At 49.8% G+C, this 7,454-nt stretch overlaps 1 non-coding gene across 1 annotated transcript; it reads left to right on the forward strand.

Annotated features, from left to right (window-relative positions):
• The first annotated feature begins 4,423 nt into the window (after positions 1 to 4,423).
• LOC122674961 lies at positions 4,424 to 4,530 on the forward strand. The gene has a single exon (XR_006335122.1). It is a non-coding gene; the product is annotated as a U6 spliceosomal RNA (small nuclear RNA).
• The last annotated feature ends 2,924 nt before the right edge of the window (positions 4,531 to 7,454 follow it).

A 7,454-nucleotide genomic window follows, 5' to 3' on the forward strand; every position in this document is an offset into this window, starting at 1 on the left:
GGCTCCCAGGATTGGAAAGGGGCGGGAGGAGCGGGGGTGGGGACCACTCTGAACCGGAATGATCTGGTTTAGAGCAGGCTGGCTTTCTCTCCTCCCTCTCCCCGTCCCTCCGCCCTCCCTCCCTTTCCGCCGCAGGCTGGTTTTTGCCGCAGTCCCTTACCAAGGTAAACAGAGAGAAGAGGAGGAGAGAGGAATGCTCTGTTTCCATGGCAACCCTGAGGGCCGTCGATAATGGCGCTCTCGGGTTTGTGAGCGTGACTTCTCGGGGAAGAAAAGGCTCGCTAGAAAAGCCACGGGGAGGAAGGCCGGCACCACCACGCACCCGGTTGGGGTGGGGGAGATTGTTCTGGAACGTGGCGTGGGCCTGGAGGAGAGGAGGAGAAGAGGCAGGAGTTGGGCCCGTGGTGGGGGTGGGGGGGGTGGGGGGAACAGGCAGATAAGCCAGAGGGCAGGGGACACACACAGCTATGGCGCTGTCACGCATCCTCACACCCAGGGGAGCAGAAAACAGCTGCCAGAGCTCTCGCAGCCTCCCTGGACTCACACTTCTCTATCCCTTTCCGGAAAGATCCTTTCGTGGGGCAGCTTAGCGGAGGGGCGGTCACATGCGATCCAGAGCCGCAGGGCCAAAGACAGGGTTTGTCTGAAAAGAACAGCCTGCGCGGGAGAGCTAGGGGGGACACTGCGTCCCCTGCCGTGCTCCCCTCAGAAGCTTTCCTGGGCTCTTCCTGTCCCTCCCCGGGAAGGCTTGACACCTCAATGTGGCGTCATGACTGGAAAAGTCGTCCTTTTGTTGAAGGGGTGAGGGTAATGAAATGACAGGCTAACTTCCACACAGGACTTCGGGTGTGGGGGTGTCACAGAGGAGTGCCCCCTCACCCCTCAGACCTCCAGAGGACAGGAACTGCCTTTCACCGTGCCTCGCTCCAGCTGCTGACGGGAGCCCTCCTTCACACTGTGTTCCGCCCTTAGGATCAACATGAGGGCATCATTAACCGCGTCTGGTTTCAAGGTTTCGCCTTCCATCGGAGGAGTCGGCCCAGCAGCTGAAAGCCTTTCTTTCTTATCTCTCACCTGTGTGCATAGGCATGGGAGAAAAATCCCGACAGAGGGAGCTTGTAAGTGGTAAACTTCCTGCCCCAGTGAAGCAGAAGGAACCTGCTCAGAGACGAAGCTTGCCGTAGTGACACTACAGGGGGAGCCGCTGGGAGAGGCCCTCAAACCTCAGTTTCCTCAGGCACGTGGAGAATCCTGACAGTGGGGCTTCAGAGCCCAGGAAACGCTTCCCCCTCTCCGCATGCTCTCCAGCCCACACCCTTCTGTTAGCCAGGGCTCTGGGCTCTGGTCTGCCTGCGGGTAGACACCTTCAGGGCAGGCCAGAACCCCAGGGGAGCACCGGAACAAGACAAAAAGATGCTTTCTTCCTTTAAAGACCCGAGTGTCAAGTTTACTCAGATGTTTCCATGGCCCGTGGATTCCAAACTTCTCTGACTTCTAACTCCTGCCACCCTCTTCTAGCCACCACACCTCGTCTCTTTTCCTCGACCAGTCAAGCGTGCTTCTGTGTCAGGGCCTTGGCACTGGAAGGTTCCCTCTGCCTGGAAGGTTCTCTCTGCCTGGAAGGTTCTTCCTTCCAGTTTTCACTTGGCTCAGCCTCTCACCTCCTTCAGTTCTTTATTCAAATGTCATCTTCTCCATGAGGCAGAGCCAGGGCTAGGGTGACGTTAGTGAGGCAACTCAGCCTTCCCTGACTCTTCTATTTAAAATTGTAGACTGCCACCCACACTAGTAGTCCCTATCCTCTTCCGAAAGCATGGAACACCATCTCACTTAGTATTTATCTTATTTATTGTCCAACTTCTCTATTAAAGGTGTCATGAGGGTAGGAATCATCTCTGCCATGTTCTTGTTCTGTTTTCCCCAAGAGCCTAGAACAGAGCCTTACATGCAGTAGGTTGCTCAATATACACGGATGGATGGATGGACGGATGGGTGGGCTGATGCATGGGTAAATGAGGCCACAGGTTCAATGTGCTCAGTCGTTTCCAACTCTTTGAGACCCCATGGACTGTAGCCCACCAAGCTTCTCTGTCCATAGGATTCTCCAGGCAAGAATATGGGAGTGGGTTGCCATTCCCTTCTCCAGGGGATTCTTCTCAACTCAGGGATCAAACCTGCATCTCTTGTGTCTCTTGCATTGGCAGGCAGATTCTTTGCCACTAGCAAAGAAGTGGGAAGCCTGATACAGGTTCAGTGTGTTTTGTCTTTCAGCTGTTCTCAAAACAAGTAAAAGGTGTTTTGCATGCAGCCTGAAAAGGGACTGGCAAAGTGACCTCTAACACTCTCCTGGTAAGGCACACATGGGATGCTCAGGATTTACTACTAAAAAGAAGGAAAACTAGCTAGAAAAAAAAAAAAAATGAAGATTGACACTGCTATTTCTACCAGGCTTGAGAGCCTCTGCAGGCTTTAAAATTCCTTCTGTGGGGCAGCGTTGATGGAGCCTGGAGTCCAGAAGCCTGCCCACTGGGTGGAGTAAAGTGGAGGGCAGTAGCTAAGCTGTGCTCCCTGCTCCCTCCCCAGGCCTAGGAGTTTGGGGCACTGCTCCGCGTGGAAAGCCATGAGGCAGTTCTCTGTGGGCTTTGAGCCCAAATGGGACACCAAGAGACTCAGGATGCACTGAGAAAATGCAAGAAAGGCGATAGAGGGGGTGGAGAGTTGGGGGAGGGCCACTCTTAGAACACTAGTTCTTCACTCCAGCTGGAGCCCTGACACCTGCACCTGTGGGTTCCACATGTCCCTCTGGTTCATGAGGCTGCCTGTGTACTGCTCACTGACTCACTGACGCCAAGTCCCCTGACGGTAACCAGCAACAGAAGGTTCTAACAATCTATCAGTCAAACTCCCACTTGCGGCGTGAGTCACCTTCAATTTCCTGCTGCCCGCCTCTTTCCTGATTGACCTGATAAATTCGGGACAGCTTTTATTGCTTTCGGCAAAAAACAAAAAACTGCTATTAAGATTTACAGAGCTAGGGGGCCGGGGGAAAAAAAAAAAAAAGATTTACAGAGCTGAAAGCCAGAACAATGTAATCTTCAGAGTAATTTACACAGTGAGTTTCAGAAGATGAGAAGTTAGCATTTCAGAGGTAATTTCATAAAAAGGATGATCCGATTAATCACTGTGTCAACTTAATAGTGGTGTCTAAAATAATTAATTAGTTTTCTTGGAGTCAGCAGTGCGAAAAGGGACTCTAAAAGATATAAAAATGACTGTGTCAGACAGTAAGTGTGTTTTGGGCAACAGATCTTGAGAAAATTCTCACTAGTGGAATGTCTGGCATGGCTTCTTTGCAACAGAGACAGATGGGAAAGAGAAAAGCTCTGAGAGTGCCTAGGTTCCCTGAGACCCTCTGGTGGAGACTTGTCTGTGCTTGTTGAATGCAGGCTGACCTGCCACGTGTAGACCTGTCCAGGGACACCTGAAAAATACGTGTAACCACGCTGCCAGTTGACAGGCTGCTCTGATGGGAGAGCAGGTATGAGTGGCAGTCTGCTTGTGAAATTACCTGTGAGACTCCAAGATGGAATAAAATCTGCTTGGCCAGGGCTGGTTATAAACACTGTCTGAATGGCTCCATAGCAACAGAGCACTCAACCAGCTGCCACATGTTGGAGCAAGGCTGTGTCCTCAGCAGGCATTATGGGTTGCACTGTGTCCCCCCCAAAAAAGATATGTTGAGTCCTAACTTGTAGTACCTCAGAAAGTGACCTTATTCAGTGATAGGGTCTTTACGAGATAAATTAAAATAAAATCATTAAGATGGGTCCTACCTAATCCAACATGACTGGCGTGTTTAGAAAAAGGGGAAATTTGCACACACACACACACAGAGACACACAGGACAGCATGTGAATGGGAAGGCAGAAACAGGTGATACATCTGCAATCTAAGGAACACCACAGCTAGGAGAGAGGTATGAATCCCGTCAAATCTTGATCCAGAACGGGTAGCCTCCAGAGCTATGTGACAATTTCTGTTGAAGTCAGCAGGTTTGAGGTATCTTGTTATGACTGACCTACAGAACTACTTCCATGGGGGCACTGTAGAGGCTTTGTGTAGAGACTTAGGTGTTATTGTTCTTAATGTTTCTGTACTTTTTGTTTTTTACAAGATTATCTTTTTTTTTTGGAGCAGTTTAAGGTTTACAGCAAAACAGAGAAAGGTACAGAGATTTTCCATGTACTCCCTGCCGCTACACAGCCACAGCTTCTTCCACTATTAACGTCAACCACCAGAGGGGTATGTTTGTTGCAAAGGATGACACATCATAAGCAGGCATAATCCAGTTTTCCTTAGGGTTTACTCTTGCACATTCTACGTATTTTATTAATACTTTTTAAAATTAAAGATACATATTACAGTGCTTGCTTCAGCAGCACATATACTAAAATTGGAATGATGCTGAGAATATTAGCATGGCCCCTGCTCAAGGATGACATGCAAATTTGTGAAGCATTTCATATTTAAAAAAAAGAGAGTGATACATGTTACATGTATCTACCATCACAGTATCATACTGAATAATGTCACTGCCCTAAAAATCTTTTGTGTATTACCAATTCACCTCCCCTCCCCTCATCCCCTGGCAACCACTGATATTTTCACTGTCTACATGGTTTTGCTTTTTCCAGAATGTCATAGTTGGGGTAATGTAGCCTTTTCAGTATGTAGCCTTTTCAGATTGGCTTCTTTCACTAGGTTTCCTCCATGTCTTTTCATAGTTTGATGGCTCATTTAAGTGCTGAATAATACTCCTCTATCTGGATATACTACAGTTTATCATTATGTTTTTTTCTTAAAAAAATTTTTTTTCAACACCAACTCAGGGCTGAGTAGTAGGTATAAGACAAATTCAAGTAGTAAGCATAAGAGTATTCTCTATACTTTATCTTAAAGGATTAAAAAAGAAGACTCAGTGTCTTTTTACTGGCATGGGTGGCGCTGAGCCTTGGGTCATGTGATTTCCGCCTGTGGAGGGACAAGCCAGCAGCTGAGTGGGTTCTGACGCCCTGGGTGCACCTGGACCCAGCTGGCCAGGCCCTGGGGGATTAGTTACATGAGCTTTAAACCAAACGTGACTTTGAGTCTCACGATTCTATTTGGAATGTGATCTTCTGGACCTTGCTTTCCTCCTCTCTGAAATGAGAAAAACTGCCCTCCAAAGGTTGTGAGACCCTAGCCCAAGAAGAAAAAAAAAAAAGTGACCTGTAAAGTGCCAGTGTCAGCAGGCATCTGATTAGATTCTTCCTGGGTGGTCGATGCCATACTTTACAGCCTGGGAGGAGCTCTGGTCCCAGCCTCGGGAGCTGCACCATCCACCCAGCTGCCGTCCCCCTAGCCCCATTCCCACCTCAAGCCCTGGCTGACCTCATGAGGCTCTCTCTCCGGGGTTTGCTTCTCGTGTTTCAGGAGGCAAGCTCTTCCTCACCACCACTTCTTCCCACCGCGGTCAGGCCACCCCAACCTCTGTAGCTCAAGCTGCTCCCTGGGAGGATGACTGACAGTCAGTTCCTTCAGAAAGGGCACGAGTGGCCGAGACGCTGACAACCTCCAGTTTGTGGTGTCCTACCAGTCAAAGGGGGCAAAGCTTCCAGGGCTGAAGAAAGGAGTCTGAGGGGCAGCGAGGTGAGAGGGCGAAGCTGGCCAAGCAGCGCAAGGCTGCAGTATGTCCTTCAGTGGGGAGATGTCCCCCAAACTGCCGCATCATATACATCCCTTTGGGGAGAGAAGAGCCCAGCCCCTTCCTCACAGTAGCACTTCCAAGAGCAGCCTAAGCCTCAGCCTGAGTTTCAATCCTGCCTTCTTCCTGCTCCCTTAGTCTCTTATTCCCAGGGAATAAGCCATTGCTGGGGCCAGGGGTGGGGGCATGGGAGTTTTTGGGCGGCCTTCCAGTCTCAAAATTCAGGCTTCCTGTCAGTGGTTCCTCAAAAAAAGGGAAAGTCAGCATGAACCACCAACACTCCTTCCCGATCCTGCCTCGATGGTCACCGCTGGGAAGACTGCTCTATCTTTCCTTCACAGATTTAGCTGTAAGTTCCCCCAATGACAGCAGGATGGCCTCCAGAAGAGGCCTGGGAAATCCTGGACTTGGACTTGAGGGAAGAATTCACCCCTTTTCTTGTCTTTTCAACCAGTGTTATCGACTCCCTGCTTTTTAAGACTTTTCCACATTTCTTCCCTGGGAGCCCTCTTGTGGTGCTGTCAGCCCTTCCCAAAGACACCATGTTGGAATTGTGGACCTGGAACAGGGCATAGAGGAGGGCTGGGGTGGGGTGGGGGCAGTGGGATGCAGGAAGCAGATGATACTTTAGATATAAGCTGTTTGGGACCACAGCTTATCTTTGGGTAAACTTTGATCCTAAAGTGTTGCAGTCACTCACTTTTCCCCAGGAGGGAAGTCAAACCCAGATGGTGCCATCCATTTCCCTCACACTCTGGCAAGGTCATTGGAAGGGCCAGCTGGCAGCTTTCTTGTTACTGTAACTATTTAACTCCTTAAAGTTCTACTGATTAAAGTCCTTAAATTTCAAGATGTCAGATAGAAGCCAAGTAATAGAGCCTTTCTGGTTTCCTTTTCATGAGATCAGGATTGGGAGAGGACTCGGACAGAACAGAGGATGGAGACGCTGTTGGCTAGGTGCCCTGGAGTTCGTTGTCCATAGGGCTTGGTGAGCCGTGAATGACTTTCACAGCTCCTCCCTGCAGGGAGTGTTGTCAGTCTCTATTTTCCACAAAGCGCTCATAGTAGTTCTGTATGACTTTGGGCTTCACAGGCTTCAGTTAAAATCTGACTCGGTTAAGAAACCTGCCCAAGGCCACTTAGCTGGTAAGCAGGGGAGTTGGAGCTCTGAATGCAAAACCTAAATGCTTTTGCTATAACATGAGTTAATCTCCAGCTGAAACTGAAGTTCCAATACTTTGACCACCTGGTGCAAAGAGCTGACTCATTGGAAAAGACCCTGATGCTGGGAAGGATTGAAGGCAGGAGGAGAGGGGACAACAGAGGATGAGATGGTTGGATGGCATCAATCACTGACTCAATGGACAAGAGTTTGAGCAAGCTTGGGGAGATGGTGAAGGACAGGGAAACCTGACGTGCTGTAGTCCATGGGGTCACAGAATCAGACACAACTAAGTGACTGAACAACAACAGACTGGGGAGAGGGAGGCTAAGAGCCTGTTAAGACATTTTACCCTGAAAACCTCGAATTCCTCCTGCTCCCCCGGAGGGTTGCCTGGCATATAATCCTGGAGAGAGGCACTGAGGCTGTGCTGCACGCTCCCCCAAATCCTGCTGCCTGGGGTCTAATGGTGGGGTGCAGCTTCAGGTCCTACTCCCTGCAGAAGAGCTCCAGGCAGCCCACCAGCAGTGGGTGCACTGAACCCGGCTC

This window comes from Cervus elaphus, chromosome 18 (genome assembly GCF_910594005.1).
Source record: "Cervus elaphus chromosome 18, mCerEla1.1, whole genome shotgun sequence".
NCBI lineage: Eukaryota > Metazoa > Chordata > Mammalia > Artiodactyla > Cervidae > Cervus > Cervus elaphus.